Source organism: Sorghum bicolor, chromosome 8 (assembly GCF_000003195.3).
Source record: "Sorghum bicolor cultivar BTx623 chromosome 8, Sorghum_bicolor_NCBIv3, whole genome shotgun sequence".
Classification (NCBI taxonomy): domain Eukaryota; kingdom Viridiplantae; phylum Streptophyta; class Magnoliopsida; order Poales; family Poaceae; genus Sorghum; species Sorghum bicolor.
Window position 1 is genome coordinate 56,040,008 of NC_012877.2, and position 22,206 is coordinate 56,062,213.

The following is a 22,206-nucleotide window of genomic DNA, read 5'->3' on the forward strand; positions in this document are numbered from 1 at the left end:
CTGACAAGGCATTTGGAAAATTACTGAAGATCAAAAAAAAGATGCTTTCGAAGCCTAATGAGTTACCCACCACTACATACGAAGCAAAAAAGATCGTCTGCCCTTTGGGATTACAAATCGAGAAGATACATGCATGCCCTAATGACTGCATCCTGTACCGTGGCGAGCACGAGAAATTAGATGAATGCCCTGTTTGCCATGCGTCACGGTACAAGATCTTGCGAGATGACCCTGGCGATGTTGAGGATGAAGAACGTCCGAGAAAGAGAATCCCTGCCAAGGTTATGTGGTATGCTCCAATAATTCCACGCCTAAAACGTTTGTTTAGAAATAAGGAGCATGTAAAGTTGTTGCGATGGCACAAAGAAGACCGTAAGGTGGACAACATGTTGAGACACCCTGCAGATGGTTCTCAGTGGAGAGGAATTGATAGAGAATTCCCGGAATTTGCAGAGGACGCAAGAAACCTAAGGTTCGCATTGAGTACGGATGGATTTAATCCTTTTGGGGACCAGAGCTCTAGTCATAGCACTTGGCCCGTTACTCTATGTATCTATAACCTTCCTCCGTGGTTATGCACGAAGCGGAAGTTCATTATGATGCCGGTGCTCATCCAAGGTCCGAAGCAACCTCGCAACGACATCGATTTTTACCTGAGGCCATTGGTTGAGGAACTCCAGCTTCTATGGAGCAAACCAGGTGTGCGTATGTGGGATGAGTACAAACAGGAAGCATTCGACCTACGAGCATTGTTGTTCGTGACAATCAATGATTGGCCAGCTCTAAGCAATCTTTCAGGACAGACAAACAAGGGATATAATGCTTGCACCCATTGCTTTGGTGACCTTCAAGCTATCTATTTGAAAAAATGCCGAAAGGTCGTGTACCTTGGCCATCGTCAATTTCTTGCTAAGAACCACCAGTTGAGAAAGAAAGGCAAACATTTTAAAGGTACGGCAGAACACCGGTCCAAGCCAGGCAACCGAGATGGGGCAGAGGTATTCGAGATGGTCAAAGATTTGAAAGTAGTGTTTGGAAAGGGAGAAGGCAGTGAACCTGTTCCAAAAGATGCTTCGAGGCGTGCCCCAATGTGGAAGAAAAAGTCAATATTTTGAGAGCTACCATATTGGAAACACCTTGAGGTCCGCCACTCCATCGACGTGATGCACCTGACCAAGAATCTTTGTGTCAATCTCCTAGGGTTTATGGGTGTGTTTGGAAAGCCTAAGGATACCCTTGAGGCTCGAGAGGACTTAAAGCGCATGAAAGAACGAGACAACCTGCATCCAGAGCAGACAGATGATGGACGCCAGTATTTAAGACCTGCTAGCTACACTCTTAGCAATGAGGAGAAGGAAATCATGTTTGAGTGCCTAAGCAGCATCAAGGTCCCATCTGGGTTCTCCTCCAACATAAAGCGTATAATAAATGTGACAGAGAAAAAATTTGTCAACTTAAAATCGCACGACTGCCACGTGATTATGACACAACTGCTTCCGGTTGCCTTAAGAGGAATTCTACCTCCACATGTACGTCTGGCCACCGTGAAGTTGTGTGCATTCCTCAATGCAATTTCTCAGAAGGCAATCAATCCTCTTGATCTAGCTACTCTACAGAACGATGTGGTTCAATATCTTGTCAGCTTTGAGTTGGTGTTTCCTCCATCTTTCTTTGATATCATGACACATCTCCTAGTTCATCTGGTCAAAGAGATTCATATTCTGGGTCCTGTCTTCCTACACAACATGTTTCCCTTAGAGAGATTTATGGGTGTACTGAAAAAATATGTTCACCAGCGGGGTCGGCCAGAAGGAAGCATCATCAAGGGATACGGGACAGAGGAGGTCATTGAGTTCTGTGTGCACTTTATTCCTGATCTTGACCCGATTGGTCTTCCTGAATCAAGGTATGAGGGGAGACTCGGTGGAAAGGGTACACTAGGAAAGAAAACATATATCAGCCAGGGTGATGATTTATTCAATAAAGCGCACTACACAGTCCTTCGAAACTCCATTGTGGTGGAACCCTATATTGAGGAACACATGGATTTTGTACGATCCGAGAATCCTGGAAAGAATGAGACTTGGGTTACGCATCATCACATGGAAACATTCGGTGACTGGTTGCGAAAAAAATGCCAGGGTGATAAAGATATTGGAGATGAACTTTATTTGTTGGCTAGGCAACCAGCGTGGCACGTCCTCACATACAAAGGGTACGAGATAAATGGAAATACATTTTACACCGTATCACAAGATAAAAAGAGTACCAACCAAAACAGTGGTGTCCGTGTGGATGCCACGGACACGAATGGGGACAGGCACACATATTATGATCGTATAGAGGAGATTTGGGAACTAGACTATGCACATAATTTTAAAGTCCCTTTATTCCGATGCCAATGGGTGAAGATGAAAGGAGGGGTATCAGTCAATAAGGAGTACGGAATGACAACAGTGGACCTCAACAATATTGGATATACAAACGATCCATTCGTCCTCGGTACTAAGGTGAATCAGGTGTTCTATGTGAAAGACATGTCTACAAAACCTAAGAGAGGGAAACAACACGAGAAAAACACCAACGAGCCAAAGCGACACATCGTTCTTATAGGGAAAAGAAACATCGTGGGAATTGAAGACAAGTCAGACGTGTTAGAGGATTATGAAAAGGATGAACGGATCCCACCCTTCTGTGTGGCCAAAGACCCAAGCATCATGCTCGATGCAGAGGACACTCCATGGTTACGGAATGATCATAACCAAGGGCATTATGTTAAGAAAAAGTTTACCACTGTGCTAGCTTGATAATGGTAGTGATTTGTACTTGAAATCTTGTGTAATATAATTGTAACATTATGTGTAATATAATTGTAACATCTTGATGTGGATTTAGAACTATTGGTATTCATGAGTTTGGTCAAACTTGGTCAATATTGGTATTCATGAAATGTATATATGAAATGTAGATCTTGATGAGTGGAGCAACATTGGTATTCATGAGTTTTCCATTTGAGGCCATCCATTGTTCTGAAAATTAGCGTTTCGCTATGAATTGTTTCAAATTTCAAAATTGAGTAGTCTAAACTTTTTCAAATGAAAATGTGACCATTAGAGAAAATGTAGGTCTTGATGAGTGGAACAAACTTTGTATTCATGAGTTTTCTATTTGAGGCCATCCAGGGCTCGGTCAAAGTGTGTGTTTGTGAAACCCACTATTTTGACTTTGGTCAAACTTGGTCAAATGACCCACCTGAGTACTTCAAATGGAAAACTTTTGAATGCCAAGTTGTTAGATCTCATCAAGACCTACATTTCATATATGGATCATATTTTCATCCGGATAAATTTGATCGAGTCCGAGGCACGTGTTTTCAAATTCGAAGACGGGCTTTGGTCAAACTTGGTCAAACGACGGAGAAAATGACTTGGAATAGAAATCTTTTGAATACCAAGTTGTTAGAGTTCATCAATATCCAAACTTTTTATATAGACCATTTTTCTATTTGGGAAAGTTTATGTAGACAATACTCACCAAATCTTGAATCTCACACAAACTTTATGAAACTATACGTGGGAAGTGTGGATTTTGAACTACACTTTGCCAACACTTTGTCAAATGCAAAAATGGTCTATATATGAAATGTAGATCTTGATGAGTGGAGCAATATTGGTATTCATGAGTTTTCCATTTGAGGCCATCCATGGTTCTGAAAATTAGCATTTCGCTATGAATTCTTTCAAATTTCAAAATTGAGTGGTTTAAACTTTTTCAAATGAAAATGTGACCACTAGAGAAAATGTAGGTCTTGATGAGCGGAACAAACTTTGTATTCATGAGTTTTCTATTTGAGGCCATCTAGAGCTCGGTCAAAGTGTGTGTTTGTGAAACCCACTATTTTGACTTTGGTCAAACTTGGTCAAATGACCCACCTGAGTACTTCAAATGGAAAAATTTTGAATGCCAAGTTGTTAGGTCTCATCAAGACCTATATTTCATATATGGATCATATTTTCATCCGGATAAATTTGATCGAGTCCGAGGCACGTGTTTTCAAATTCGAAGACGGGCTTTGGTCAAACTTGGTCAAACGACGGAGAAACTGACTTGGAATGGAAATCTTTTGAATACCAAGTTGTTAGAGCTCATCAATATCCAAACTTTTTATATAGACCATTTTTCGATTTGGGAAAGTTTATGTAGACAATACTCACCAAATCTTGAATCTCACACAAACTTTATGAAACTATACGTGGGAAGTGTGGATTTTGAACTACACTTTGTCAAATGCAAAAATGGTCTTTATATGAAATGTAGATCTTGATGAGTGGAGCAATATTGGTATTCATGAGTTTTCCATTTGAGGCCATCCATTGTTCTGAAAATTAGCGTTTCGCTATGAATTCTTTCAAATTTCAAAATTGAGTGGTCTAAACTTTTTGAAATGAAAATGTGACCATTAGAGAAAATGTAGGTCTTGATGAGTGGAACAAACTTTGTATTCATGAGTTTTCTATTTGAGGCCATCCAGGGCTCGGTCAAAGTGTGTGTTTGTGAAACCCACTATTTTGACTTTGGTCAAACTTGGTCAAATGACCCACCTGAGTACTTCAAATGGAAAACTTTTGAATGCCAAGTTGTTAGGTCTCATCAAGACCTATATTTCATATATGGATCATATTTTCATCCGGATAAATTTGATCGAGTCCGAGGCACGTGTTTTCAAATTCGAAGACGGGCTTTGGTCAAACTTGGTCAAACGACGGAGAAAATGACTTGGAATGGAAATCTTTTGAATACCAAGTTGTTAGAGCTCATCAATATCCAAACTTTTTATATAGACCATTTTTCCATTTGGGAAAGTTTATGTAGACAATACTCACCAAATCTTGAATCTCACACAAACTTTATGAAACTATACGTGAGAAGTGTGGATTTTGAACTACACTTTGCCAACACTCTGTCAAATGCAAAAATGGTCTATATATGAAATGTAGATATTGATGAGTGGAGCAATATTGGTATTCATGAGTTTTCCATTTGAGGCCATCCATTGTTCTGAAAATTAGCGTTTCGCTATGAATTCTTTCAAATTTCAAAATTGAGTGGTCTAAACTTTTTCAAATGAAAATGTGACCATTAGAGAAAATGTAGGTCTTGATGAGTGGAACAAACTTTGTATTCATGAGTTTTCTATTTGAGGCCATCCAGAGCTCGGTCAAAGTGTGTGTTTGTGAAACCCACTATTTTGACTTTGGTCAAATGACCCACCTGAGTACTTCAAATGGAAAACTATTGAATGCCAAGTTGTTAGGTCTCATCAAGACCTATATTTCATATATGGATCATATTTTTATCCGGATAAATTTGATCGAGTCCGAGGCACGTGTTTTCAAATTCGAAGACGGGCTTTGGTCAAACTTGGTCAAACGACGGAGAAAATGACTTGGAATGGAAATCTTTTGAATACCAAGTTGTTAGAGCTTATCAATATCCAAACTTTTTATATAGACCATTTTTCCATTTGGGAAAGTTTATGTAGACAATACTCACCAAATCTTGAATCTCACACAAACTTTATGAAACTATATGTGGGAAGTGTGGATTTTGAACTACACTTTGCCAACACTTTATCAAATGCAAAAATGGTCTATATATGAAATGTAGATCTTGATGAGTGGAGCAATATTGGTATTCATGAGTTTTCCATTTGAGGCCATCCATTGTTCTGAAAATTAGCGTTTCGCTATGAATTCTTTCAAATTTCAAAATTGAGTGGTCTAAACTTTTTCAAATGAAAATGTGACCATTAGAGAAAATGTAGGTCTTGATGAGGGGAACAAACTTTGTATTCATGAGTTTTCTATTTGAGGCCATCCAGAGCTCGGTCAAAGTGTGTGTTTGTGAAACCCACTATTTTGACTTTGGTCAAACTTGGTCAAATGACCCACCTGAGTACTTCAAATGGAAAACTTTTGAATGCCAAGTTGTTAGGTCTCAGCAAGACCTACATTTCATATATGGATCATATTTTCATCCGGATAAATTTGATCGAGTCCGAGGCATGTGTTTTCAAATTCAAAGACGGGCTTTGGTCAAACTTGGTCAAACGACGGAGAAAATGACTTGGAATGGAAATCTTTTGAATACCAAGTTGTTAGAGCTCATCAACATCCAAACTTTTTATACAGACCATTTTTCCATTTGGGAAAGTTTATGTAGACAATACTCACCAAATCTTGAATCTCACACAAACTTTATGAAACTATACGTGGGAAGTGTGGATTTTGAACTACACTTTGCCAACACTTTGTCAAATGCAAAAATGGTTTATATATGAAATGTAGATCTTGATGAGTGGAGCAATATTGGTATTCATGAGTTTTCCATTTGAGGCCATCCATTGTTCTGAAAATTAGCGTTTCGCTATGATTCTTTCAAATTTTAAAATTGAGTGGTCCAAACTTTTTCAAATGAAAATGTGACCATTAGAGAAAATGTAGGTCTTGATGAGTGGAACAAACTTTGTATTTATGAGTTTTCCATTTGAGGCCATCCAGGGTTCCAAAATCCATCTTACAACTTTTGAAAATTTAAATTTCAAATTTATACAATCAATGTCGCGCATTTGTATAATTATTGTTAAAGAAACAAAAGTTTAACTTCCAAATGACCCAAAAACCAAGTATCTGTCTAAAGCCAACAATTTTTTAAAATTTAATTGGCCATTATATTTTTGCATTATCACAATATTCATTATGAATAACATTTATTTTGAATAATATAAAATATTTGAAAAACAATTATGTTAAGAATTTTTATACTGAAGTGTAGAGCAGAATAAAATTAATGAGAAATTTTTAACAATTTTATCAGATTTATTTAATTTATAATGTTTTTAACAATGTAAAGGGAAAATAAAAAAGGGAAAACCAAATTATGGCGCCTGAACTGGCGCCATAATTTGGTGAAACACCTTTAGTCCCGAGCCGAGCCACAGCCCGGGACTAAAGGTGCCCTGCCCTATAAATGGCAGAGCCCTTCTTTCTTCTTCTTCTCCGCGCCATCGTCGATCTTGCCCTAACCGCCGCCGCGCCGCTCCGTCTTCTTCGTCCAACGTCGCGCCGTCGTCGTCGTCGTTGCTCGCAGCCATCAACCCAACTCCGAGCGCCACCGGCCCCGAGCACCACCCCGCCGTACTCCCTCTCTCTCTCTCTCTCTTTCTTGTTTGCGCGCGCCTCTCTCTCTTCGTTTGCGCGCGCCCGCTGCCTCGCGAGAGCCCGCGAGCTCGCCGGCCCGCCGCCGCCACGCGCGGGCGCGCCCTCGGCGCCCGACAACACCCGCCTGCAGGGGGCAGTGGCGCGCGGGCCTTACGCCGTCGGCCGCGCGGCCGCGCGCGCCCCCACCGGCGGCCGAGAGCCCCCCGCGAGCGCGACGGCCGCTAAGACAAAGAAAGAAAAAAATAAAGCAAAAAAAGAAAGAAAAAGAAAGAAAAAATTAAAGAAAAAATTAAAAAAAATGAAAACTTATATATAGAAAAAAGAGAAAGAGGAAAGACGCATACCGAGTATATATACATTAATTCTCATCGGATGTGCTAGAAAAAAAGAATAAATTTTAGAAATTCTCACAATAATTAGAAACATGTAACCTTTAATCATCATCATCAATAAAAATTATCTAATGAAGGAATCCCATAAATTTTCAACCAAATTACCCATCACTCCTATGTATTATGAAACATATTGAAAAATAGCATCTCAAATTTATATCTAAATTACCTAGCTTTTACAATTATGTAAGATAAATTCAAAATAAACATCTAAATCTTCTGTAACGAAATCACCCACCTCCACCACCATGAAAGGTAATTCAAATATTCAAATAACTACTAAATTTGTATCTAAATTAACCACATCGGTAAACCATTATTATGAAAGTTAATTTAAATAACTTCTACAATCTTTTTTTAAAAATTAGCCACCTCTCTCCTCATGTCTTCATAAAATTATAACCCGCACATGCCAATATTAAAGATTATATAAGGTAGTATCTTTCATTGAAATCTTTTACAACGGTTGAGGGCACTGGTGGAGCCTAAGGCCCGGCCACCCTGGTGTAACAGAAAAGCAGAGCAAGAGCCGCCATACCTAATATATCCTCGTTCAAAGCTACGTCAAGTGGTGCAGAAAATGACAGACGCGAACCGTGCTGCGAGTAAACAACCAGGGTCAACAATATCATACTACGACCGTACTGTCCTAAAGAAAATCAAGGCAGACAAAAGAAAAGTCCAGCAAAAAGTTGCACAGCTTGGCGAACAAGCGCAACAATCAGTTCAGCCACTAGTGGTTGCGAATGAGTACGGTTCAAATGCCAACTTGCTGGCAATGACTATACCTGCTAATGTGGACTTAGATGAGCTCGGAAATTGGATGGAAGAAACTGGGCTGCCCCTAGAAGCACTTCTAGGGCGTACCGATGCGCTAATCCACGGAGGTGTCGATGAATATCAGAGTCGGTACATTTACGGCAGGGGTATGTGCCACCCTGAGAAGGTACGAGGACTTGGTACGCAAATATACAAGCTGCACGAGTACTACTTGAGAGTCAGCTCAAAACATATACAAGAAGAATTGATTGCCGTCCGAGTCCGCGACCGACACTACTTCCGTGGAGATGACGTCATATGGATAGATTTTAGTGAAGTACACCAACTTCTCCATATGAATGCTCTTGACAAATCTCTCATGAGCTGCTACTGTCTGTAAGTGATTCTTCCTTTCAATCATTAATCCCATTATAGCATATGTATGTATTGGTAATAACTACGCTCACGATGTGCAGACACATGATGAGAGAACAAAGATTGAAAAAAGACAATCGAATTGGTTTCATCGATCCATATATCGTGTACAAGGACACTAAAACTAAAGATCCATTGAATCTGAAGCCTAAGGAAATGGAGAAGAACCTCCGGAGGTTCTTTTATAACCAAAGGCATACGGAGAAGATACTCTTCCCTTACAATATGGGGTAAGTGTTGTGTTATATCATGTCTTAGTTAATCCGGCATTAAGATATACATATATAAGTTGACTCTAAACAAATGCAGAGATCATTGGATACTCATTGAGATTAAGATCACGGAACAAAGAATACATGTGTGGGACTCAATGAAAAAAGACATGGCACTCTATCAAGACATAATAGACATGATCCAGAGGTAAGTATATATCATACTTTAAATATCGATGCGTGCTCCTTTACTTTATTATGCTAGCTATACCTAATCAACGAGCGTCTTATTGGGCAGGGCTTGGGCTTAGCTACAACAAAAATATCGTACGGATCTGAATGTGTCACTTCCTTTTCCTGTTCTACTCCCTTGGGTGCCCACGCAGCCGTTTGGAACGAATCTATGTGGATACTATGTTTGTGAATTTATGCGGTGCACCCTATTTAAACCTGCTCAAAGTGTTCTAAAAGTAAGTAACATGCATGTGTATACAGTAAATTCATATCTTATTTATTTGTTGAAACTAAATAGATTTTATGTATATTAATATCTTTTCTAACTAATGCAAATGGAAGGAGTGGAATATGAAAGATAAAGTGTTTGAGTACACATTACTCCTTGGAGTCCAGGAGACGATCGCCGTATACCCGCAGGGCTTCAAGCCCATTCCAAACAAGGACGAACACTTGTATGAGCTTTGAGTGGGCGGGCAAACATTATGTAATCATTAATCGGTGGCAGCACACTTGATTATTACTTGTACATAATATTATTATTGTAAATGTAATGTGTATGTACGTATGTGTATAGCTATATAATATATATGGATATATATATTATACGGATAATATATATGTAGTTTCATACTTTATTTGTGTGCAATAATAATGACGCTCTCGTATAGGTGCAACGTATACGGATAATTGCGGCGTATACGATTAAATTGGAGAACATATACAATTGAAAACCAAAATCAATAAAGAAATGAAAAGGAAAAAGAAAAACAAAAGAAAAACAAAAAAACCTTTAGTCCCGGTTGGTAATACCAACCGAGACTAAAAGAGATGGCCAGGGGTGGCGCCACGTCACTGCCTGGTGCCCCCTGTAGTCCCGGTTGGTAACACCAACCGGGACTAAAGATCCACATTTAGTCCCGGGTCTGAGAGCCGGGACTAAAGGTGGGACTTTTAGTCCCGATCCCTCAGTCCCGGCTCGCCACCCGGGAATACAAGTGGTTTTCGATCGGAACTAAAGGCGTGTACCACCAGTGTCAGGCTCGAGCTGCATGGCCATCTCATTGCACCACGCATGTCACGTGTGCCCTGCCGGCCGCCATGGCCACTTGCACCGCCAGCCGGACCCACACCACATCTACTCGTCGCCATTAACGCTAGCTTGGTGGGAGCTGGAGGGAGAAAGAAGAGAGAAGGGAAGGACAGGACATGGTCTGACAAGTGGGGTCAGGGGCACTCATTTTGAAATCTTTATCATTTCTATTTAGCCAAATACTATTATTTTAATGGATACAATCTCTTGCAGAGGTTTGTCATGAACAAGTTAGACCGAAGGGAGTATTAGTTGACGCGTGCATCTTCATAATATGAATAGCTAGCCCTATGTACTCTCTGTGTCTAAGAAAAAAAATCATATTTTTTGGGAGTCAAACAGTTTAAAGTGGGATTAGATTTTAAAAATTACTAATATTTAATAAAAAATAAGTATTTTTAAAATTAATTATAATTTTATCGTTATGTGAAATCTAGTTGGAAACATAAATATAAATACTATTCATTAAAATTTTGATCAAACTTAAATGAGTATACATCTCATAGTTATATTTTTTCCGAACGAAAGGACTACTAATGTATGAGGCACAGGGGCACACGCTAGCGCTTTGTTTCCAAAAAAGAAAAACAGGAGTCCACAAATCATCATCAATAAGTGGATATAGAAACCAAAACCAATCATCACGTGCAAGCACAGGGTACTGACGTTTCCATTTTTAGACTAAAACTAATCAAAAGATAAATATATAGAAACCAAAACCAATTATGCTCAATCACATTAAGTTTCCATTTTCTATCAGATTATTCTTGCACCATCGCCCGCCCGGAGATTCACGTCTTCGGCCGCCCGGGCCAACACCAACGCCAACCCCCCCCCCCCCCCCCCCGTCCCGGCCCGGCTACAAAAGGCTCCACGACTCCATGGCCTTGTTTAGTTCACTCGAAAATTAAAAACTTTTCGAGATTTATCGTCACATCGAATTTTTTTACGGCACATATATAAACCATTAAATATAGATATCAGGCCTCGTGGCACTAGCAAGGTACATCAATGAGCCTATAATTTAGGAGAATCTTAGTTGATCCCTTGCTATTCTTCGATTTTTCCTCAATAGCACACTAGGATCATAAGGCGTATGAGCAGATTGATAGTCACTGTATCCAAAGCGACTTAAAATCTTTTCCACATAGTGGGACTGCACAAGTGTAATCCCACCATTGCCTTCTCTTGAAAGCTTAATGTTCAGAATAACATCAGCTTTTCCCAAATCTTTCATCTCAAAGTTATTAGACAAAAAGTCTTTAACTTCCTTGATCACATCAAGGCTTGTCCCAAGGATCAGTATGTCATCCACGTACAGACAAAGGATCACACCTTCACCCCCACCAAACCGATAGTACACACATTTGTCAGCTTCATTAACAGCAAAGCCGGCAGAAGTTAAGGTTCTGTCAAACTTCTCATGCCATTGTTTTGGAGCTTGTTTTAGGCCATAAAGGGATTTTAATAACTTACATACCTTGCCCTTTTGACCATTTGTTACAAATCCATCAGGCTGATCCATATAGATCTCTTCCTCTAACTCTCTATTTAGGAAAGCTGTCACTCGAACTGTGGTTAAACGGGCAACAGGTGAATAAGTATCAAAAAAAAAAATCTTTCCCTTCTCTTTGGGTATAACCTTTAGCCACAAGCCTAGCCTTGTACCTCTCAATTGTACCATCAGGCCTAAGCTTTTTCTTGAACATCCATTTACACCCTATAGGTTTACACCCATAAGGCCGTTCAACCACTTCCCAAGTTCCATTAGACATTATTGAATCCATCTCATTCCTTATTGCTTCCTTCCACAAGTCAGCATCAGGAGAGGAAAATGCCTCTTTAATGGTTGTTGGGGTATCATCCACGAGGTACACAATATAGTCATCTCCAAAAGACTTCACTTTTCTTTGTCTTTTGCTCGTTCGAGTGACTACATTATCATCCTCCTCAGGATAATGAGCATGAGGTTCCTCAAATTGTTCTATCGGAATAAATTGCTCATGGGAATTTATAGACTCGTGACTAGAAATATTAGGTGTACTTTTCATAGGAAACTCACTTTCAAAGAATATTGCATCTCTAGATTCCATTATAGTACCAACATGCATATCTGGTACTCCAGAATTTATAATTAAAAACCTATACCCTATGCTGTGAGTAGCATAACCAAGGAAAATACAGTCAACTGTGTAATACCCGATTTTAAGGACAAAACCAGATATGCACCATATGTGAGTTTTATAAGGCAAATCTCACATATAACTACAAATAAAGGGTAATATCAAAAGACAATGTATAAATATATAACATACTTAGTATAAAAGAGATAACCTTTGATAACAATTAGCGGATAGACAACTCCAAACTTTGGGTATTAACTTCTCTCTACAGGATCCAACTAACTGGTTGACCACAAGCCTAAACTTCTCCTGAGGTTTGGGGGAAATAGCAAGAGTGAGTCCATGTCGAACTCCACAAGTATAGCAACTAGACTGTATAGCTCCCACAATCTCATGATCAATGTGACATAAATAATGTAAAACATTAAACAATAAACAATGAGCATATTTAACACACAAGAATCATCACCCTTAATGTAGATGTCTCCAAGACCGCTCCTGACCGTGAGCTCGGCTAGTATACTAGTTTTTAACCCTCTGCAGAGGTTGCACATCTTTACCCATGAGTCATGATTTACCCTTTCGCCCGAGGTAGCTAATCTGTTAACCCCCTTCCAAGGGAGGTCGACAGGGATCACTATGAAGTCTTTCAAAGGTTCGTCTAACAAGTTAGGGCCACTTGGTTTCATTAGTCAGTCCATGTGATTCACCCGCAGGAATCCACGGTCTGCTATTCCCCAACTGCGCCACACGGGTAACCGCTAACAAGCTAGAAAAATTACTCATACTTAACTAAAACCAGAGCCATTATAGCCCTCATGGTTGCACTGTTGTCCCGGGTGATCACGTACAGATAAATCATCAAGTCGCTAAAAATTCATTTTTATCGTTTATTACTTAACATTAATCTAGTCACAGGATCATGGTCACAGAATATAAAATCCAAATGCTATACTTGCCTTAATCCAATAGCTCTTGCTGATCTTGCTGATCTTACTAGTTGTCCAAGGCTATGATCTTGATCACTGAAGCACTCTTGTTCACCACGAATTGGTTATCGTCTAATCTCGATCATCGATCACACAAACAATCGAAGAAAACATACACGAAGCAAATAAGGCTACAATTAAAATAGTACACCAATCATATAAAAACAGTATGAAAAGTTTAGAAAATGATTCTACGTATCGCTACGATCTCACAGACGAAAAGATCACGAAAATCGAAGCTAAAACGGCGAAGATATGAATTTTCTAAGATTTCATATAGAAAAGTAATTAATTAATTAGGGTCACGAAAATAAAAAGTTTTATACTGAGAAAACAATTTTACTAACATGTAGAGCTCATTAATATGAATTCAACGCAATTTGAATGGATCAAAACGGAGTTAAGATGAATATTTTATGGCCAAAAGAAAGTCAGTGGCAATTCTGTAAATAGTGAAAACGTATTTTAATCTACCGAGCTGTTTGTATGATTGGAGCTTAGGTTGGTGGACAGGGAGTAGGTTCACCGGCAGTGACGCTTTCTTGGAGCTACAGCAACACTGGAGCAGCCGACCGTTCGTAGATGTCTTGTATAGGCGAGACGATGGCGATCACATTGTAGAGAAGTAAATATAATTTTATTTTACTACCTTAGAAATTCTCAAATTAGAGGCTTCCCTCATGGTAGTTTTTTATGTACTTTGCCTAAGAGGTTGGTACATATATATAGAGAGAAAAACTCCCCACCTCCACGTCAACTAGCGATATGGTACTAATTGATTTGCAACCTTCATCTTTACTAATAGGCCTAATTAATTATTAAAGCCCATTAGTAAATAAATATATGGTTTTTTAGGATTTATTATGGGCTTTGACGTTAGAAAAATAATAAGAGATTTATTATTTTCAGAATTAATTATTTTTATTGATAAAATAATTCTAGAAAAGTTTAGAATTAGTAGTTAAGCCACGAAAAATACTTCGAAAGCTCTGAAAATTCGGAAAAAATTCTCAGAGATATTATAGAACATGGGGAACCCGAATAAAGTTTTTGGAGCTCATGATAAGATTGTTTGGAGCATCTAAAAATTAGATTATGCTTTACAGAAAAGTGAGAACGGAAGCTGAAAAATTTCTACAAAGTTTGTAGAGACTGCTTGATGGACGAGGAACTAAAAGAAGTGCTTTGAGTGACAAAGAAAATATTTTAGGAAGATCCTAATAAAAATTTGAGCTTAGAAACAAGGAATTTGGTTGTAGATAAAAGATAAATACGTGCCGAATAAGGAAGATCGATCTACTAAACGTATTTTAAATATTTTTCTTACTATCAACACATAAAGGAGCACCAAGCATCACATCAAAACATATGCACAAACATGTATGCATAATAATATTGCTAAGCCTTATGATAAATTTTAATTTAATGAAAAATATTATTTTACCTATATTTTCATGAGCACAAAAATACAAAATTAAATAATTTTATCTATATTTCAAAAGGAGTAAATTTCAGGGTGTTACAATTCTATCCCCTTAAGATGAATCTCGTCCTCGAGATTCGGAAGACGGTTATCAAAGAGACGTAGATTTTGAATCTTGTTCACTTTCTTGAGTAGTTATATAGCAATTTTTCCTCTCTCTTACTCCTAGTAGCCTCTCAAGTATTCCTAAAATATTGACGAGACACCTAGTGTAGTAGGTACGATCCTTCTTTAAACTTATTTCTCCTATCCTTTTTAGACGCTACACATCATATAGTCTTTTAAATTCATTGTACCGAGTATCTTGATCCAAGGTTAGTTTCATCACTAAGTTCCAATTATCGGTACCTTTATCACAGTTAAGTTGCTTCACTCTCACACTATACATACAACTCTGTAGACTTTGGTGTCATCTGATCCTCATACACAACTCTTAATCCATGAGTATCAGTAATGACATAAACCTACATTGGTATTAGCACACTCCAAATAGAATGATATCTTGAAACAAACCAACATACCAAGCACTTGATGTCCCTGTAGATGTTCCAGTCATTAACCACTTCTCTTGTAACTTTTTTAATTAGGCTACCCCCTTTAAGAAAAGTCAACTAGGGGACCAAGAAAGGTAGCTTGCATACTTTCTAGACAAGTTAACATTGAGAACTTCTGACATCCCAAAGAACTTATGTGCAGTGAAGCAAACAGGTATCCTGAAATTTTCTCGCGATATGAAAAAATACCAGCGTAGTAAAACAGGTATAACTCTTATTTTGTTAATCCAATAGAGTTGCAGATTATATCGTTAGAAAACTTATGAAATTCCCTACAACTTTCATGTAGAAGTCCTCATTAGGTTCTGTCTTTAAGCATAGGTAAAATAACCAAACATAATATTCTTCCTGATAATGTCTCAGCAAAGGTGCAGTAAATTTCAGAAATTATATCTCGAGCTACTTAACTCATCTAGAGATGATCCTTACATTTTTGAAAAGCTTAGGAAATACTCTACAACTTTCGTATACCATGTTTTCCCAGATTCTGTCTTTAACTTGGCCGAAAATAGGGAATACCAAAACTGTCCAGACTTTGATACAGAACAGAAAGATCCAATTGTAAATATCATATCCCAGGTTCTATTTAGCCAAATAAGTTACAGCTTATACCGTTGGAAAGCTTAGCAAGTCTTCTATAACTTTTCTATAGAACACTTTTCCAAATTATATAATTATATTTGTCTCAAACAGCAAGTTCCCGAAACTGGTCCAGATTCTGGACAGCACATCTGTATCATCTTGTGATTTTTGTAACTTCCAAACCATAATAGCTATGAGGGTGATTCTTGCGGTCAGGGAAAGATCTTGAAGTCTAGTTGTTCCCAGAAAAAGTTGATAAACTTTGCACTATCGGACCTTTAGATACACCAGCATTATTGCAAACTGCTCCAGAAATCAGCAAGGGATAGAAACAAGAGATAGTCAAACTCAACTACTTATTTCATTAATCCTTATGCCTTAGGTCTATAAACTAAATGAAATTGTGAAGAACTCACAAAATCATTACACTCATTACAAAGATCGAAATCAAACATAAACATAATCACAAACCAACTAAGCACACTTCACTCAACTTGCGATATTATCATTCTCTTCATTAAGGGCAAAGATCCTAAAACTTATGTTTCAAAGATGCAAGAAGGAGGTAAGAAAAGGTTCTAATAGCATACTGAATCAAGAAGTGAAGGTGAGAACATGTACTTTTAAAATAAGGAACAAGGTGGAGACAAATAGCAAGGATAGGGATATAGTATGGATGAAATAACCAAGGTTTATAGAGCAAGGATTTTATGACAATTCCAAAACCTTAAGACGACAAATTTCTAACTAGGCTTGCGTCCTACAGTCAGCATTACTTTGATACCACTTTGTAATACCCGATTTTAAGGACAAAACCAGATATGCACCATATGTGAGTTTTATAAGGCAAATCTCACATATAGCTACAAATAAAGGGTAATATCAAAAGACAATGCATAAATATATAACGTACTTAGTATAAAAGAGATAACCTTTGATAACAATCAGCGGATAGACAACTCCAAACTTCGGGTATTAACTTCTCTCTACAGGATCCAACTAACTGGTTGACCACAAGCCTAAACTTCTCCTGAGGTTTGGGAGAAATAGCAAGAGTGAGTCCATGTCGAACTCCACAAGTATAGCAACTAGACTGTATAGCTCCCACAATCTCATGATCAATGTGACATAAATAATGTAAAACATTAAACAATAAACAATGAGCATATTTAACACACAAGAATCATCATCCTTAATGTAGATGTCCCCAAGGCCGCTCCTGACCGTGAGCTCGGCTAGTATACTAGTTTTTAACCCTCTGTAGAGGTTGCACATCTTTACCCATGATTCATGATTTACCCTTTCGCCCGAGGTAGCTAATCTCTTAACCCTCTTCTAAGGGAGGTCGACAGGGATCACTATGAAGTCTTTCAAAGGTTCGTCTAACAAGTTAGGGCACTTGGTTTCATTAGTCAGTACATGTGATTCACCCGTAGGAATCCACGGTCTGCTATTCCCCAATTGCGCCACACGGGTAACCGCTAACGAGCTAGAAAAATTATTCATACTTAACTAAAGCCAGAGCCATTATAGCCCTCATGGTTGCACTGTTGTCCCGGGTGATCACGTACAGATAAATCATCAAGTCGCTAAAAAGTCATTTTTATCGTTTATTACTTAACATTAATCTAGTCACAGGATCATGGTCACAGAATATAAAATCCAAATACTATACTTGTCTTAATCCAATAGCTCTTGCTGATCTTGCTGATCTTACTAGTTGTCCAAGGCTCTGATCTTGATCACTGAAGCACTCTTGTTCACCACGAATTGGTTATCGTCTAATCTCGATCATCGATCACACAAACAATCGAAGAAAACATACACGAAGCAAACAAGGCTACAATTAGAACAGTACACTAATCATATAAAAACAGTATGAAAAGTTTAGAAAATGATTCTACGTATCGCTACGATCTCACAGACGAAAAGATCACGAAAATCGAAGCTAAAACGGAGAAGATATGAATTTTCTAAGATTTCATATAGAAAAGTAATTAGTTAATTAGGGTCACGAAAATAAAAAGTTTTATACTGAGAAAACAATGTTACTAACATGTAGAGCTCATTAATATGAATTTAACGCAATTTGAATGGATCAAAACGGAGTTAAGATGAATATTTTATGGCCAAAAGAAAGTCAGTGGCAATTCTGTAAATAGTGAAAACGTATTTTAATCTATAACCGAGCTGTTTGTATTTTCCAAACTGAAAGATAAAGTGATTGGAGCTTACGTTGGTGGACAGGGAGTAGGTTCACCGGCAGTGACGCTTTCTTGGTGCTACAGCAACGCCGGAGCAGCCGACCGTTCGTAGATGTCTTGTATAGGCGAGACAATGGCGATCACGTTGTAGAGAAGTAAATATAATTTTATTTTACTATCTTAGAAATTCTCAAATTAGAGGCTTCCCTCATGGTAGTTTTTGATGTGCTTTGCCTAAGAGGTTGGTACATATATATATATATAGGGAGAAAAACTCCCCACCTCCACGTCAACTAGCGATATGGTACTAGGCCTAATTAATTATTAAAGCCCATTAGTAAATAAATATATAGTTTTTTAGGATTTATTATGGGCTTTGACGTTAGAAAAATAATAAGAGATTTATTATTTTCGGAATTAATTATTTTCATTGATAAAATAATTCTAGAAAAGTTTAGAATTAGTAGTTAAGCCACGAAAAATACTTCGAAAGCTCTGAAAATTCGGAAAAAATTCTCAGAGATATTATAGAACATGGGGAACCCAAATAAAGTTTTTGGAGCTCATGATAAGATTGTTTGGAGCATCTAAAAATTAGATTATGCTTTATAGAAAAGTGAGAACGGAAGCTGGAAAATTCCTACAAAGTTTGTAGAGACTGCTTGATGGACGAGGAACTAAAAGAAGTGCTTTGAGTGACAAAGAAAATATTTTAGGAAGGTCCTAATAAAAATTTGAGCTTAGAAACAAGGAATTTGGTTGTAGATAAAAGATAAATGCGTGCCGAATAAGGAAGATCGATCTACTAAACGTATTTTAAATAATTTTCTTACTATCAACACATAAAGGAGCACCAGGCATCACATCAAAACATATGCACCAACATATATGTATAATAATATTGCTAAGCCTTATGATAAATTTTAATTTAATAAAAAATATTATTTTTCCTATATTTTCATGAGCACAAAAATACAAAATTAAATAATTTTATCTATATTTCAAAAGGAGTAAATTTCAGGGTGTTACAAACTGTCTTAGGTCCGAGTTTGTGTTTCTTGTTTATTGGCACATTCACTTTAGCCAAACAACCCCAAGTACGCAAATAGGAGACATGTACTCTTTTCTTTTTCCATTCCTCAAATGGAGTGATTTCTTTATTCTTTGTAGGAATTCTATTCAGGACATGACACGCTGTCAATATCGTCTCACCCCACCATTCCTTAGATATACCCGAAGTCTCTAACATGGCGTTAACCATCTCAGTTAGGGTACGGTTCTTTCTTTCGGCAATCCCATTGGACTGTGGTGAGTATGGCGGTGTCCTCTCATGAATAATTCCATGTTCTATGCAGAAGTCAGAAAAATCACTTGAAAAATATTCTCCACCACGATCGGACCTTAAGCGTTTAATTTTCCTCTCAAGTTGATTTTCTACTTCAGCTTTATAGGCTTTAAAATATTGTAATGCTTCATCCTTTGTTTTAAGCAAGTACACATGACAAAATCTAGTACAATCGTCTATAAAAGTAATGAAGTATCGTTTACCACCTTTAGTCAACTCACCATTCATCTCGCATAGATCGGAATGGATTAATTCTAATGGTGCCAAGTTCCTCGCCTCCGCAGCCTTGTGAGGCTTGCGAGGTTGCTTGGATTGCACACATACATGACACTTAGAACCTTTGACTAAATTAAATTTCGGAATTAAATTCATATTTGCTAGTCGCGTTAAACAACCATAATTAACATGACAAAATCGCGAATGCCAAATATTCGACTCATTCGAAATAACAGTATGGTTCTGTGGGGGTATAAACCCCTATACCCTCATGGGCCTATATGGGCCGCACCATCAGAGGTGGCTCGGCCCACAAGATGAAGACGTGCGGCGCACGACTGGTCGGCGTGCACCGCAAGGCTACAAGATTTTGTACCAAATAGGATACTTTACTTGTAACTCTGTCCCTTCAGGATATATAAGGAGGGGCAGGGGTCCCCTAGAGGACAAATCATACATCATATTCTCTCAACACAAATCAATACAACCAGACGCAGGACGTAGGTATTACGCCAACTCGGCGGCCGAACCTGGATAAAAAGCTTGTCCGTGTCTTGCGTCACCATCGAGTTCGTAGTTTGCGCACCGTCTACCGATAAACTACTACCGTGGGTATACCCCAAGGTAGACTGCCGACTAGCTTTCGTCGACAGTGGCGCGCCAGGTAGGGGGTGTGCGTACAGCTCTCCCGACGAACAAGATGGTCATCATCCCCGACTTCGCGGCCATGGCGGGCGACTTCACGTTCACCGTCAGCTTCAACAACTTCACCGCCATGACCACGGAGGAGGTGTAGATCCGATCTGCGCCAACCACTTCTTCATCGACGTCGGCGGCGGCTTCAACCACGCTGGCTACGACTCCGACTACTCCAGCAACGTCTCCGACCACGCCGATAACGCGTCACCCGCTTCCCTGCTACAAAGGGAGGCAGATCGACGACATCGATCTGCTCGGGCTAACGACCAAGTTGTTTGGCCTACTTGCTCTGACCACCAGTCGCAATAATAATCGCCGCGAAGAACGGCGCTACGACAACCGCGACCACCGTCACGATAACAAGTCCAAAAGCTCGAGGGCCAGACAATTTTATCGTCACCGACCAGACTTTCATCCAAAGATAAGTACACTTCTAATATCTTATTTATTTTTGGCATAATATTTTTTATTATCCTTCAAAAACAACTTTTTGTTTAGCCACACTAGTTTTTTCTCCTACACGAGCTTTCCAGAGCCGGTACTGTCTCCGACTCCTCCCTACACGTGCACGAGATCCGCCCTCTGCGTTCCGGGTGGTCGGCAGTAGCTCTCTGGCGAGGCTGGCAATCCCACGCGTGTCTAGGTTCCGCACCTCATGCTGATTGTTGGCTAGACCAGAGCTGGTACAAGCTCTAGGATGAATTAACTACTCGTGCTAATTTTATAATAAAAAGTCTAAAACTTATCTCAGTGCTGATTTTTTATCTAGAGTTTATTTATACATCATGTACTACCTATTTTCTCTATATTTATTTTTCAGGAGTTTGGCCCAGTCGACAAGCTACGCTCGGGGACTCGTCGACTATTCCCTACGCTGTGCCCGGGGACTGCTCCGACCACAGAGCGCGTTTACGTTCCCAACCACGCTCGGGGACTTGTCGACTACTCTCTATGCTATGCTCGAAGACTGTGCCGACCACCGAGCACGTTTACGTTCCCAACCACGCTCGGGGACTTGTCCACCGGTCCCTACGCCGTGCTCGGGGACTGTGCCGACCACCGAGCACTATACGCTCGGGGACTGGTCGACCAGCTCACCAATTTAAGAGCTTGGGGACTGCACCGACCACCGAGCACTATACGCTCGGGGACTGGTCGACCAGTCCACCAATTTGAGAATTCGGAGACTGTACCGACCACCGAGCGTTCTATGCTCGGGGACTGGTCGATTAGTCTATTCAATTGCATACGAGCATGATATGCTCGGGGACTGGTAAATTCAATTTTTTAGACCTTGCTACAAGGCTCATACTTCGCCTTCCAGCAAGCTCGGGGACTACATCGGTACGATGCATCTGGCGATGCATCTCAGTTTCAGAATTTCTTTGAGGACTTTTCTTTTGACCCTGGCACCACGTGCCTACGTCACCTACTACCAGGCTCGGGGACTAAGTGGGCACACTTCACCTTGCGGTGAATATGCTTGCTTTTTGAAAGACTATACTTTTCAGAAAAGTAAAGTGGGCACACTTCATCAGGAAAGAAATCTTTTTTAATTAAGAGCACCATGCATTCTTCGAACAACCTGCTTCTTCGATGTCAATGTTGATCAACTGTCTTTTGAGTTGGTCAAAATACCGTTGCAACTGTTTGGGCGACTTTCCTG

The 22,206-nt window shown here is 39.2% G+C and overlaps 1 protein-coding gene across 1 annotated transcript in view; it reads left to right on the plus strand.

Annotated features, from left to right (window-relative positions):
* The window catches only part of LOC110437614, a 33,719-nt gene that overhangs the window by 10,750 nt on the left and 763 nt on the right, over window positions 1–22,206 (plus strand). The gene's annotated exons all lie outside the window — the stretch shown is intronic.